We start from the raw sequence: 15,836 nt of genomic DNA on the forward strand, positions 1-15,836 counted from the left end.
GCTGCAGGCCCCCTGTGAACAGAAGGCCACAGGAGACAGAAAGGGAAAACGAAGCCCAAGGAATCTAGAAGGCTCCCCGAAGGAGGGATGTCTCATCACGACCTGGAAGGACAAGTAGGTGTCCTCCGAGCGGAGGAGGGTGAGAGGGCATTCCCAGGCAGAGCGGCTTCAGAGGCTTGGGTCACTGGGTGCCTGGGAAGGGACACGAGTCTGGGGGGAGAGGTTGGAACCAGCCGGTGGGAGGAAAGCCTCGATCAGATGCGAGTTTTAGAGTCCTCATGATGTTGGCAAAACCAGGAGGTATTCCAGGGGCTATTGCAAGAGCCCAGGCAAGAGAAGGAATGAAACTCTGAACCAGGACAGAGGCAGCAGAGGTGAGTGCAAAGGGCAGAGGTGATGAGAAGGGGGCAGAGGTATCCTCCAGAAGCAGCTCTGGACTTGGGGGTTCATTTCATTCAACCTCCCCTGCCAAGCAAGGGCTCTGCATGAGCAGCGACCAGCTTTTCTACTTTTCTTGAGCACAAAGCAGCCTCCCAATTGATACATACTTGTTGAATTAAAGTTTTTAATTCTAGAAGGATCCCTGAAATGTAGGTGTTTGACTTGTCTGACCCTGATCAGAGCTGAACAAAGAGCAGGGTTGTACAAACTGGAAACAAGAGAACCACGCTGAGGCTAAAGACAGTTCAGCTGGAGCTGAAAGAAAAGTACCTCCAGGAGGCCCATCAACAAACCGCTGCTGGGTCCTGGGGAGACCCGGGAATGGGGGGCATTGGCACAAAGACCAAGATACAGAGAAATCACTCTCTGCCAGGCCTTCACTCATCACCATCCAGGGGCTGTGTGACTGTGGTCAAGTCACCAACCCTATCTGGGCCCCAGATCCTACATCCACCAGATGAGAATTCTGGGGCTACAGATAAGCCCGCAGCTGCCACCATCCTTGTCCCCACAGTGGGAGAGAGCCACGAGCAGGGCAGGCCTGCCTCCCATCCTGCCCCACACTCTGCCCAGAATACCAGCTCCCAAGAGCAAAGACATTAAACACTTCCTGCTGTGAAGGGAGATGCTTGTTTACAGCACTCAGCCGATTTAGTCCTAGGTCTTCAGAAGGAGAGGAAAAGGTGCCCAGAAATCCTTGACCACAACAATGACCAAAACAGCTGCAGGCCCTGTTTGCAGAATCCTCTCAGAACCTTCGAGCGGGGGCCACATACACGGGGCTCCAGGCAGAAAATAGCTCTAAGTAGCCCCTACAGCACCAAAAAAAACCCCACCTGACTCCCCCCATCCCACAAACCTTTTTTCCTTAATTAAAAATCTCTTTTAATATGACAGTTGTGAAAAGAAAATATGCTCCCTTACCGTATTTTCTCATGAAGTTAAAAATATGAGTATCGCAGAGAAAAAAAAGTTTTAAGGTCAGAGGGGAGGGGAAAAAGCATGTTTTTTGAAATCTTGGAAAATAAACAGACTCAGCCCTCATCAGCAGGCTCTCTGGGAATGTGACCTGAAGTGCTGCTGGGGGTCGGAGAGCTGTTTAAAGGAAAAGTTCAAGGGCCCGCCCGAGGCTGGGGATTAGTGGCTCGGACACTGTGTCCCCCTCTCCCGATGACCAGCCTTTTAGCCACTTGGGACACGAGTGTCCAGGAGACGGGAAGCCGAGGGAGCAGATGAGACGTCAGGGAAACAACACTGGGGGCGGCAAGCGCCCCACAGGCAGTCCCTACTGAGGGACGCTTATCTGACCCAGCCAGGCTGCAGGGACACACTCCAGGCAGGCAGGAGCAGTGACACCAGTGAGGGGTGGCAGAGCTGCTGTCCAATCAGGGGACAGGGCACACTGGGTGGCCCTTCGGCCTGGCCCACCCACTCTCGGTAGTAACTCAAGAACCCACAACCAAGCCAGCTCTGGGGAAGGTCAGGAAGCAGGGCTTGGAGGTGACACATGCATTTGATAGGTATTTATTAAGCACCTACTATGTGCTTAGACCGAGCAACAGAAACTGCAGGTACAACTAGCAAGATAGACAAGGCGCCCGTCTGCATGGAGTTTACATTCAGGTGCTCAGAGGTCCTGTATGCTCTCCGCCCCCTTTCCCTACTCTGGTAAACCTCCTGCCAACCTGGAGGTTGGCACTGATGTGTACCAAGCCCCCACCCTCCACAAGGACCAGAGTGGGCCATGCCCCTGTTCCCCGGGCTCATAAATTCCTGGGGGTCTCTGCAGGCAGGGGTGAGGAGGGGAACAGACCCCACACACAGGGTGCTGTGTGGCCAGTCAGTGAGATGTGCCCCTGTTGGAGCTGCACACCCCAGCTGTGCACTAGCCCTGGGAGCAGGGGACACAGGGTCCATTCCTATCCATGAGGGCCGCCCACCCCAGAGATGGGGAATCAAAAGCCAGGGATTCAGACCTCCCCCAACCCTGGGAGCAGCAGGGAGCAGCTAGCAGGGCTCCAAGCAGGGCTCTGGAATCAGATGAGGCTCAGTTCTGATCTAAGGCCCACCATTCACTAGCTGTGTCTAGCTGGGTAAGTCACTTCACCTCTCTGAGCCCATGTCCTCTGTGGTGATGTGGAAGTGACAGTGCCAACCTTGGGGGTGCCTGCCCAGTGACCAGCTTGCCCCTGGCACTCGACAAAGCAGAGACTGACCATCCTCCTGTCTGGGCTTTACAGAGGGGGGAACGGTGGTGTGGGAGACAACAGAGGCGGCCATGGATTTTGCCAGAGAAAGTCTAAAACATTTCAAAAGATGAAATCTCATCTGAGCTAAGCCTGAGATTGGAATACAATTTCTACAAAAAGAAAAAATAGAGAAAGTATTCCCAGCCTAGAGGAAACACATTTTTTTTCCCCTTGAGGGCCTTCTAATGATATTTCTTTGTCCTGAATGAAAGATTTGTGAAGAATTATTAATAATAGATGGACAAATGTAACTTTTCCTTCCCTCCCTCCTCCCATCCTCTCTCCCTCCCCTCTAGTCTTCACCATAAATATAAGCACTTACTGAGCACTATGTGCCACACACTGTTCCAGGCACAAGGAACAGATCAGGTTGCTAGACAGACATGATGCCTCCTGGAGCTGATATCTGACCCTCACAACCACCCAGAGTACGTGTGACTGAGTTAAGAGGCTTGAATTACACACAGTAGCTTTGGGCAGAAATAGACCAAAGGAAGTCCAATCAGCCTTCACCCCTGACTCCCTTCTCCCCACCTTGTCTCCTGAAGTCGCAGCACCCAGGCAAGGGAATGGGTGACCATCCCCCAAAGTGAGCACGTCCAGGGGGCGCCCACATGGCCAGCTGAAATGAGCAGACAACAGACTCCCCCACTCCCTCAAAACTCCTGCCAGCCACGCCCAAGTGTCTCCTGTAAATAATCCTTTAGACTCCAGAACAACCTTTTCCTTTCAAATGGCAGCAAGTTGAAAAGCAGAGTCCACAGAGGCCCACAGACTCCTGAGGGAACTGATCCTGCCCTCGTGGCTGAAGGCAGGGTGAAGGGGCCACAGAGCCCCCCACCCCGACCCCCGACCCCATGTGATTCCACACCGCCCACTGTAGGGTCAGACACTGCTGGGAAGCCCATCACGGACTAAGACAGGCATTTCGGTCCAAATCACCTAACACACAGACACGCTCTTTTTCCCAAGATCAGGGGCAGATTTTACTTCAGAGGGCTTACAGCACTTTGAGAATTCAATTAATGGCAGAAATTATTAAGTGAGAAAAAAAAAGGAAATTATTAAGTGAACTTAAAATCGCCGGATGAAATATTAAGAACTGTTGAAGCGGGCTGAAGGGCACAGGGGCCTCAGTCCTCTCTGCATCTGAGTAAGTCTAAAATTTTTCAAAATGAAAAACTTTTAAAAATCCGGATGAAACAACAACATAATATCTTTAGGCTGTAGAATGAATAAAAATAAAATATTCGCAGTAGGGTTAATAAAAATAATAAGCTCTGGATAAACAACAAGGTCCTACTATATAGCATACGAAACCATATTTAATAGTTTGTAACAGCCCATAATGAAGAAGAATATGAAAAGGAATATATATGTATAACTGAATTACTATGCTGTACACTAGCAATTAACACAGCATTGTAAATCAACTATACTTCAATTTTTTTAAAAAGCACCATTCAAACACTTCCCCTCAAAATAATAACCCCTGGATTTCTGGGGTGCTTTGCTCTACAAAGTGCTTCTTCACATATAGCCTCTAATTTGAACTGTCAAGGAAAGTAGGGGCTACTAGTCCCATTTTGCAGACAGGGAAGTTGAGGCAGGCTTGCCTGAGACCTTTCCACCAGGAAGCCTGCTGTTGAGGACTTGAACTTGGCCACAGGGCCTAGTAAATGGCCTTCATCCCTGGCTCTGGCCCAGCCCCAGCAACTCCCTGCTCCTCCACTCCTGCCTCAAGGGATGTGGCCTTATCAACTAACTGTTTTTTCTTGTTAATGATAAAATATTTTGCCTGCCACCACTCCTTTTCCCAGGCCACCTATTCCCATTCCCGCATCACAGTGCAGGATGTTAAGAATTGTGCCGTGGCCCCCATGCTGGTCTGACTATTCGGTCACTCACCAGGGCTTCTCAGCCCAGTGTCCACCTTCCCTGATGGATCTTTTGACCAAAGTCTTATTTGGCTAGTGGACAGTCCTCATTATAAAGTGTTTCCGGGACATAAATCAAGTCATCGTAATGGAACACTTCCCCAGCCAGACTTAACTGTTCCAACCCCAATGCACCTTTTCAGAAACCTTGTCTAGTGGGAGACTAGCCACAGATTCCTCTGATCTCTGCCCTGGAGCCAGGGATGGGGGAGCTTGGCCCAGGGAGCCCTCTTCTCACCACCCACCCTCCTCTCACTGCACCTTAGGACCCCTCCAGAAAATGTTTTAAGTGACCATCTTAACCTTTTTCATTCAAGACTGACTTGAGAAAACGCTAATGCGTTACTGGCCCCCTCTTCCATTTACACACCCCTCCCCCCAGGTCTGTAATGTCTAGTCTCCCCTGCTCCAGGCCGCCCAGAAGCCCAAGGTGCCCTACATGCGTCAGCCAACGCTGACCCCATGATGTATGGGTCTGATGACTTCACTTATGACACCAGCCCGGAGACGTCCTCTATTTGTACACTCAAAACCTCTGTTATGTCTGAAACCTCGTAACCTTTTCCGAAGAACATATCGTACCTGTTCTGAGCTCCAGGAGTTTTGCAACTGCCTTTGGCCAAAAGCAACACGGCTCAGAGCCAGATCCCCACGCAGACTAGCAAGGCCTCCCCGCAGCTCAGCACTGGAAGCACGGGGTGTCTGTGCTCTGCTCAGCCCTGCCCAGGCCCCATCCCATAGAGCGGGCGAGATGCTCCATCCTCAGGGGCAGTCCCTACTGGGACATCCCTTTGAGAGGTGGCAGCTTTTGCCTGGCACTCACACCTGAGGAGAGACCCAGCGAGTGCTTTCCAGAACCCAATACACATGCTCGAGCCTGCCGTAACCTCTCTATCTGTAACTCCCTTTGACCACTTCCTCGTGCTTCCTCAGCTCCAAATGGCAACGACTCCCAGTATTCATTCATTGACTTAGCAGAGTGTCCAGAGCTGCAATGTCCAGCACAGAAACCACCAGACACAGGTAGCTCCTGAGCACTCCAGATGTGGCTACTCCAAATTGAGACATTAAAATACACACTTGGATTTTGAACACTTAGAGTGAAAAAGACTGCAAAAGTATCTTATCAATAATGTTTCTATAAATAACATATTAAAATTGTAATGTTTTGCATATAGTGGATTCAATAAAACACATTAGTAATACAATTTTGGGTATTTCTCTTTTGCTTTTTTTTAATGGGACGACTACACATTTTTTATTTCACAGGAGGCTCACATAAATTTTCTATTGGACAGCACTGGTCTAGGCAGTGGCTTTGATCCACTACCTGGGTCCAAACCTCAGCTCCATTTACTGCAGGTCTCTTTCCCATCCACACTCCAGCTTCCCCACCTGCACACGGGATAAAAGTGCCTACTGCCCTGAGCTGGGGGAGGATTCACAGAAATCACATATTTGCAGTTACCACAGTTCCTGGCATTCAATAAATGCTGGCTGCTACTATTCACCCAACAATGATTTACTGATCCCCTTCTGACAAGCAGGCTCCACGCTAAGCCCTAGGGACACAAAGGTGAACCTGGAAACATTCTCTCGCTGGAGGTGTTCCCCCTCCCAACCCCGAGCCCCAACACAGGTCTTAAAGAAGTAGGTTCACCTCTCAGCTTTGCTACTAGCTGTGTGACCTTGAGCAAGTCATGTTTCGAGGAGGGGGACTCAGGGTCCCATCTGCAGACAGACACTTGGTGACTCAAATCTCACAGAAACCATCAGCACAGTCAGGCCACCACAGAGCAGGCATAGTCCCAGAGCGCAGGCATCAGAGCTCACTGGGCCCCAGGAAGAAGGCTCCCCAGGGAACAGCATCGTCCCATTAGCACTTGGCCAGGGAGCCCAGGGACCCAGCATTCCGGAAACCTGGCAACTCCCAGCCCCAGGAATGTGTGTGAGTCGCTCTGTCCCCCAGGGCCCACCCACCCCGTGTTCTCATTCCCCAGCCTTGGAGACTGCAGGGCCTGGAGGTGGGAGTGGGGAGGTGGGGATGGAGATGGGAGGGGGAACTTGGCCTCACTTTCATTGAAGCCTCAAGATCAAATATTTTATAACATCGTCAAATAAGACTACACGCAGCCCCAGGTATAAGGGGGGACACTTCTGTTTGATCCCAGCTCCATCCCGCCTGTGGTGCACTATGAATCAATATTTCTTATACATCCTGTCATTACCTTGTACCTAGAGTTGCTATGCAGTTTTTGTTTAAAAAGCACCACCTTAATAAAAGCAAATCATTTTAAATACCACAATGTTTTGTAACCTTCTTGTGGAATTTTAAAAAAACTTTAATGAACTCATAGCCTCAGAACGAAACAAAAATTCGGAAGCAGACCAGGCCTCTTGGCACCTTTGAGAGGTCCCGAGATGTGTCCACCTTTGCAGAATGACCAGTCTCCGTGGGCACTTGTGACTATCCAGGCTCAGAGGAGGGACTGGATCAGACTCTGCCAGCTGGAAGTTCCTCCTAACCCCACAGACCTGCCTTCTTACAAGAACTTGCCTTTAAGGTTAGACACAATCTTGCTCACTTAAGAGGCAGCAGCTCAAATGCTTCTAGAAAGCCTCCTCAAAGCTCCTCAAAGCTCCTCAAAGCCCCCGGGCCTCCACCAACCCTGGACCCTACTGACAACGCCCGGGGAACTTGTCTCTACTCCTCTCAGCTCTGGGCCCAGCTGCGGAATGTCCCAGACCCCAGCACCAACCTTTCACACTGCGGGTGAGAAACCTGGACCCCCACAGGGCCTCACTCCATCCACACAGGGATCCCTCCAACCCCACAGCCCACGTTTCTCCAGCAGCCACCATGCCCGGGCCCTGGTCCAAGGAGCTGGGGCCTCGGTGGTATGAGACGTGGCTGGGGTGGCGAGGGAGACAGGCCAGGACAACAGACCATGATAAGGCAGTCTAGCGAGCACAGGCTGCGGGGGGAAGTGGGTGCACAGGTCACGGGGATGATGGAACTGGGGTCAGAGAAGGCTCTCCCGGGGAGCAACGTCAGGGAACTGGCCTGGTAAAGGGCTGGGAGAACAGGAGAACATTCTAGGCCCAGGGAACCACACATGTGAAACAACACAGTGAGAGGGAGAGCCTGGTGCACACCCAGGGAACTAAAGTATTGCAGGGGCTGGAGATCCGTGCAGGGAGTGGCTGTTAGCGAACCACTGGTGGACAGGTCAGATTTGAACTCTAGGAAGGCTGTGCTGCTTAGTCGGATTTAGTGGATGACAAACCAACAGTAGAGGAACCACATAGGCAGCCACAACAATTGTATAAGGCAGAGACGTGGACAGATATTTCCAAGGGAGAATCCCCAGTGTTAATGAGAAGTAGGACGGGCTTGAGAGATGACGCCGGGTCCCTGGCTTGGGTGACAGGCCACTCGGGCTGTTTTCTGTGCAACCAGACAGCCCCTAGGAAGTGAGAGGCTCCATGTCCACCAGACCCACCCACCAAGCCCTGTCAGTGGCTGCTTGCTTCTCCGACACTAGTTTAGTCGTAGTATTCAGCCAGGCTTCTCAGCCCCCTCCGGGGATTGGATGACCTGATGGCCTGGTTCAGGGATGGCAGTGCTTGAGGGCACGCTTCCAAATGGGCAGAGGCCCAAGAGGGGAGGCAGCCAGGCAGCACCCCGGGAACCTGGGGCAGCCTGCCAGCATGGAAAGCTCAGCACACTCATGCCAGGGGCCAGCCAGATCCCTCCCTGTGAAGAGGATGCCACGTGGGGGCTGATTGCAGAGCAGCAGCTCGCCCACAGGCTGGCAGGCACAGGCTGGACATACGAGCGTGGGCCGAGCCTCAGCGAACAGTCCTTGGCTGTCTTCGGTGTGCTGGACATCTAACTTCCCCAGCTGAAGAGCAAGGGAAACGGAGCAGAGATTACCAACCCAAGTTAGTTTGCAAACTGGGACCTGAATCACTGAATCAGACCCACAAGAACTGCCTTGAGAGCAGCAGAGAGGAGCAAATGTTTTCCAAAGGAGATGATGAAGACAGGATTTGCACTAAGTCTGAGAGGGAGGTGAAAGGAATAACCCACCCCAGGCATGAAGTCAGGACATGGTGGCAAATCAGTCTGGTTGGAGCAGATCCTTGTACTGGGCCAATGAGAAAAGTCCTGAGCGCAAGGGGCCAGCATTGGGCTTTATCCTGCAGGCAATGGGAAATCATCGCCTCCAATGCATTCTTCAAGGAAAATAGTTAAGCAGCTCCTCAAAACATTTAACACAGAATTTCGTTATCATCCAGCTACTCCACTTCTAGGTGTATACCCCGAAGAATTGAAAACGGGGACTAAAACAGCTGCAGTATTCACAAAAGCCAAAAGGTGGAAACAACCCAAGTGTCCATCAATAGATAAATGGGTAAACAAAATACGGTATATGCATACAATGGGATATTATTTAGCCACAAAAAGGAATGAAATACTGATACATGCTACAACAGGGATGAACCTTGAAAAGATTACGCTAAGTAAAATTAGCCAGACACTAAAGGACAGATACTATATGATTCCACTAATATGAAGCACCTAGAATAGGCAAATCCATAGGCAGCAAGCAGAACAGAGGCTACCAGGAGTTAAGGGGAAGGAGGAATAGAAAGTTCTTGTTTAATGAGTACAGAGTTTCTGTTTGGGATGATGAAAACATTCTGAAAATGGATCATAGTAACAGTTGCACAACACGGTGAGTGTAACCAATACCACTCAGTTGTACACCTAAAAATGGTTAAAATGGTAAATTCTATGTTTTGTGTTTGTCCAGCACCTGGAGAGAACTGGTTCACTTCCCAGGCAAGCAAGGCAGAGCTGAACACAACACGTTTATTTCCTCTCCCTCCTGAGACCCCCTAAAATAACAAGGGAAAAAAGGGGGTATCAACTTACAAAGCAGAGGGAAGTGGAGAGCAGATGACAGCAGACCAGAGCTGTTAGAACCACTTTTGAAGGATGACAGAGGGATGGATGAGGGTACTGGCTTGGCAGACCAGAGACAGAGCGGACGTTGACGTCCCTGCAGGAAGCGAAGCCAACGAGAAAAACCCCCTTTGTAAGCTGGAGGCAACGAGCATGCTGGCCCACAGGCTTGCCGTATTGATTTTGTGTCTGTCCTAGCACGAAATGTTACCATCACTCAGACAAAGCATGCTTGGGATAATTCATTACCAAACATAACTTATCACCACGCCAAAATTTTTAAATCGCTCGTCTTCACCTTAACTGTAGTTTTTCTGCACGGATAGGGAAAGGCCTCCAACCCCCTGGGCACAGCACAGGGACTCCCCACCGCCCACAGAGGAAGCCCCAACACCGGTGCCTCTTGTATTCAGGGCTCTCCCCTTCTGGGCCCAGTGCAGTTCAAGCACTGGATCTGTGGGGTCAGGACAGCAGGAATCCAAGTGAAATAGGAGGCCACAGGATCAAAACAGTCTGGGCAGCCAGGTGGTGGGATTCGTGCCCCCTCCACACCACCAGGACAAGGTGTGTACAAACCAACCAAAAGCTTCTCCAGGAACAGAACCAAGACTTCACACTTTCCTGAGGTTGCTCTATTTTTCACATGCTTTTCTTCCACTTCACTGCCCCCTGGAAAATGGTGTGAATGTCTGCTGCGCCACCAAGCAGCTATGACGTGCGTGTGCCTCGGCCCTGGCCCTCGGCCTGGGACACTCTGGCCTCCTTCTTACCCCTCAGGGCTCCACACAGCCTTAGCCATAGAATGCCAGGGGCTGCGGGCCACCACCACTCAATCCTCAGGAGCCCTCCAGAGTCCTCTGTGCTGTGAAAGGCATGCATGGAGAGGGACAAGAGGTCCTTGCTGCTGCCACTGGACTCAACTCTGGCTTAACTATGCCCCTCCTTCCCCACCATGCCCCTCCAGGGGCATCGAGCCTGCCCCTTCCCAGGCCTGCTTTCATTAGAAAATCTACTCCTCCTACCCTTTCTCCTGGATGCTAAGTCCACCAGGGACAGAACTACCCTGTTCACCTTTCTATGACGAACACCTGGCGCAGGGCGTGGCCCCTTAGGGAGCTAATAAATGCTGGGTGGTGGGTAGGAAGGCTGGGAGGAGGCAGGGAGGAGCTCTGACTCCTCGCTCAGGCATGTCAGATTCCAGACTGACTCTTCAGTGGACTCACGTCAATCTGGGGGGTCAGCTGAAAAGTGACCTCCAGGGCATCCAAGTATTCAAGTGGGGTCTGAGGGGGCCCACAGGAGTGTCCACCTCTTTAAGGCCACTGTGTGGGACCCTGTAGCATTGGATAAGGCAGTTTCTTGCCACATGACCTGTTGACACTAGAGAAAGTCAGCGCACCTGCCGTGGCGTGGGCAGGTGGGAGGCACATTCACACAGAAAGAATCTGGGCTGCCCCCTCAGGTCCCCTGGGGCAGCATGCAGGGAAGTGCCAAGGCCAAACTGGCCCTCAGAGAACAAGTAGAGGAGACTGGCTCTCGAGATCTGACACTTAGGGCCAAGCACTCGGCCATTAGGTGATTGCAGGAAGAAAAAGGCTATGGGAGAATTATTTTAGAATACAGATTCCTAGTACAGTGGTATCATAACTGTAGAAACTGACAAACTGTCAATTTCTAGAAAAGTTACACCTATACCTACCGTATGATCCAGCCATGCCACGCCAGGTATTTACTTCTCAGTATTTACCCAAGAGAAAAGAAAAAATATATGACGTGTACAGTGTTCCCAGCCACTTTATTTGTAACAGCAAAAATACTAGAAACAATCCAAACGTCCAAACAGGTGAACAGATAAAGAAGGAGTTATTGATAATGCACGAGAGTGTGGGTGAATCTCAAAATACTCATACTGAGTGAAAGAAGCCAGACAAACAAGAGTACTAATTATGTGGTTCCATTTATAGAAATCTCTAAAAAATGTCAACTCATCCATAGTGACAGAAAGCAGCATGAGTGGTCGCTGGGGGCTGAGGGTGAGTCAGGGAAGGGATGAGAGGGAGGGGTTATAAAGGGAAATCTGGAAACTTGCAGGGGGGACAGACAGACTCACTAACCTATCTGTGGTGGAGGTCTCACAGGTGTGTAGGTCTGCCCAAACTTTTCAAATCGTATACACGTATGTATAGAAATACGTATAGTTTACTGTTCGTCAGTTACACCTCAATAAAGTGGCTTTAAGAGAATACAGATTCCTAGGTGCCAGTATGGAGAGTGGAGGCCAGCTGTGTCATGGTGGGCGTGTTACAGAGAAGAGTGAAGGGGGTGGGTGCAGAGTGATGCAGACCAGCCACAGGGACCCCAGGCTGCTGTCTTCCACTTGCCACTTCTGTCCGTTTACAGGATACGCACAGGGACCATGTCTCAACATCATCAGTTATCCCTCCAGGGAAAGTGTGCAGGCATCATTATTTCTCTCCTGACATCTGCATTCCTTCATGTCCTCCAGCACTTGCAGTGGAGAACCACTGGGAAGGGAACAGTCAGCCAGTCGTATGGTCTCTACGCCCGGCGTGGTGGTCTGTGAGCTCTTTCGTGGGTCTGGCTGAACAGATCCAGGTGCCAGTAACCAATGCTTAGTGTCTAGCAAGAGGATTCCAAACAAGACACTTTGTGGACCCATCACCATCTAATTATTCACTTAAGAACATTTAGGTTAAAAATTTATTAACCCAGGTGAGGCTAAAACCTGGTCATGTCATCCAGAGGTTTGGCCAAGGAATCATACATTTTTTCAAGTCACGAGGACAAGGGATGGAACTATGGCCATCAGGGGACTCCAACTCAATTTCTAATCAAGGTCAGGTTAAATAAATCTGACATTATTACAGTTCTTTCTTCTTGTATATTTATTTTGTGGGTCTTTCTTTTTCTTTCTCTCCTCACTTACATGCTCAGGCACAAATGAAGACAGGAAAGAAACATGCCAAAACTTTAATGGTTGGTAGACTTCATTCCTTGGAGAAATTTTTCTGTAGTGTGGTTACATCACTTTCTTTTTTAAAAGAATACATTGTAAAATATAAACTCCATCTGCCAAAGTAAACTGGTATATAAGTGACAAATAGCATAATTACAATTGATCATTATACAAGACTCATGAATTGCAATAAGCCATAGGCCATCACAGAAGAGCCATACTTACAATGCTCAGACATCTCCCTAAACAAATGCTGCATTTTTACTCCAATGAGTAGTATCTGAATACTTTCCAAAGGCACCCATCTAATTTATTGGCATCTCAATCAGATCATCAGCCAGAAAGAGCAGCAGCCAAAAGCACAGCATATCATGACTTTAAAACCACACAGCAAAAAAAAAAAAATCTGCCTTGGAGATTTTAGACTTGACCCCACTTTCAAAGGTCATCATTTATCACAGGAAATAAAGGGTTCACCGTATGTTTTTCTTCCTCTATATCAAGTCTCCATCACAGGAAAGTTTATATAAATGAAACACAGAATTGAAAGGACTGGCTGTCTCCAGGAAGTGGTAACACGATCAGTGGTCACAGATCCAGTCTTGCCCAGTGTAAAGGAAGCTCTCTCAGGTTGCCCTCAACTGTTTCTAAGAGGTCAAGTGCAGGTCACAATCACACAACTGGTCCAGGTCACTGCTTGGAGAAAAGAAATCGAAGATGCTGATCAACCATATGCCCTCATCATTTCACTCTGGTTGCTTATCTGGGCTGTAACCCCAGCAACAGTCAGGAAACTTGCTCCCCACCCTGAGTGATGGTTACATCCGTGATTGTGGTGATATGAAGCCCTAGCTGCCACCTGCCAAGTCTCACCAATGTGCCAGTGATCACACTCCGGTGTCTATCTCATTTCATCTTCAAACGCAGCAAGGTAGGGATCATCATTAGCCCATTTTACAGATGAGGAAACTGAGAGCCGTAGGAACTTATCATGTGGCTGAACTATAATTCAAATCCCAGGTTCTCAACCACTTCGCCATACTGCTCACGCTGAGAAATTTTACATTAAAAGGGTCCTTTGCGTTTTCACAGCAACTTCCTTCTAACAGTAGAACCTGCTGCCCACAGAAACCGGGAGATTTGCCCAAGGCCATGAACGAGACCTGGAGCCGAGACAGGAGCCCTGGGTGCTGACTCCCGTGGCAGCGTCCTTGGGGCTGCAGCCCGGGCCTCAGAGCCCACCCAGAGGGCCTTAGCTCTGTTAAAGGACATGAGGGACCATCAGCCAAGAGGATGGAGAAACCTAAAACTGTAACCTTCTTGCAACAGGCAAAGATGCACCCCATCATCTCCAGCTGCAGGCAGCAGTCTGGAGAGGAACATACCAAGCCTGTGCTTTGGGAGGCAAAACAGAGTCACCAAAGGAAACAGAATCACCAAGAACAGCCATGTAGAGAGACCTGTGTGGAGTCTCCCAGGTTTCCAATGACCCAGGGACCACTTACACTGCTGGTGGGAATACAAAATGGTACAGCCACTTTGGCAGACAGTTTGGCAGCTTCTTATAAAACTAAACATACTCTTACATAGGATCCAGCAATCGTACTCCTTGATATTTACCCAAAGGAGTTGAAAACTTATGTCCACACAGAAACCTGCACACAGATATTTATAGCAGCTTTATTCATAATTGCCAAAACTTGGAAGCAACCAAGATCTCCTTCAGTAGGTGAAGAGATAAATAAACTGCGGTACCTCCAGACAATGGTATATTAGTGCTAAAAAAGAAATGAGCTTTCAAGCCATGAAAAGACACGGAGGAAACTTTAAGGTATATTACTAAGTTAAAAAGTCAATCTGAGAAGGCTACATACTGTATGAGTCCAACTGTGTGACATTCTAGAAAAAGCAAAACAGTGGAGACAGTAAAAAAGATCAGTGGTTGCCAGTGGGTGGGGGTAGGGAGAGACAAACAGGCAGAGCACAGAGGATTTTTAAGGGCAATGAAACTATTCTGTATGACACTATTACGGTGGATACATCTGTCCAAAGCCATAATGTACACCACCAAGAGTGAACCCTAGTGTAAACTATGGACTTTGTGTCATTTTGATGTATCATGTAGGTTCATCAATTATAACAAAGTTACCACTCTGGTGGAGGATGTTAATCATGGAGGAAGCTGTGCACATTTAGGGGCAGGGGATATATGGGAACTCTCTGTAGCTTCCTCTTAATTTTGTTGTGAAGCTAAAACTGTTATGAAAGAATAAAATGTTAAAAAAAAAACAAAAACAAAAACTAAGTACATGGCACAGCAACTTTCCCATCATCAAACAACCCCAAAATCAGAGTCAAAAAGCTGATGGCAAATGGGAACAAAGCCTGGGGAAATAAGTCCCGCCATGCGGGTGAGAGCAGTAGTCCACCAGCACCTGCGGTCTGAGGCACCAATGCCTAGGGTACCCTGGATGGGCCTGAGAAAGCCTGGGGCTGCAGCGTTGAGACTGGCACTGCGCCCTCAACATCCAGTAACAACCACTGTAAATTGTTTGTGGAGAAATTTACTTAAAGTTCTCTTTAAATGGTCATGTGGAGTCTGCACTCGTGAAGTCACCCACTCCTGATCTTTACAACCTGCTGTACCAAGACAGACAGCAGAATCCCACAATGGAGCTCTCTTTGGGAGAGACTGCACCAAAGTTCCCTTTGTGCCCCCGGCGTCCATCATGGCCTCCAACACCACTGGCCTCAGAGCAGGTGCCAGTGGATGCATCTCAAAAATCACTTCCTTTGAGCTTAGGGTGGAGCTGCCAAGGCCCCCTTCCGGAAATCCACAGTCTACCCATGACCCAGTGTAATCTCTCTGACTGGGCCTTTAAAACCGGTGAAAGGTACCCCATTAATCAATTAGTTGCCCCATCTTCTGAGGCAGGGGGACTGGCATGTGCATAGTATTGAAGGGGAGGATTCTTTCTGATTCTGTACAAGAATTCTAGAATGTCCAGGGTGGAAAGGCCTTGAAGACTACTAAGATAGACTGCCACATCCCTGTCCCTCCCCACAGCCGGCCAGCTTCTGCCTGAAGCCCTCTTGGAACAGGAATCCACTCTCCAGGACAGCTTAGGTCCCTCTGCAATGGTCTTGCCTCCTCTCTCTCCAGTTCTATGAGCTGGACCACAAACAACCTAGACAATCTGATGGGGTCAGGTCTTGTGAAGTTTAAAGGCTATGATCACCTCCTCTGCCCCCCACACCCC

General features: G+C 49.4%; 1 protein-coding gene across 3 annotated transcripts in view; it reads right to left on the minus strand.

Moving 5' to 3' along the window:
• Nucleotides 1-15,836, minus strand: part of GRK5 (G protein-coupled receptor kinase 5) — a 203,128-nt gene that overhangs the window by 140,357 nt on the left and 46,935 nt on the right. The window lies entirely within an intron of this gene.

Source organism: Camelus ferus, chromosome 11 (assembly GCF_009834535.1).
Source record: "Camelus ferus isolate YT-003-E chromosome 11, BCGSAC_Cfer_1.0, whole genome shotgun sequence".
Classification (NCBI taxonomy): domain Eukaryota; kingdom Metazoa; phylum Chordata; class Mammalia; order Artiodactyla; family Camelidae; genus Camelus; species Camelus ferus.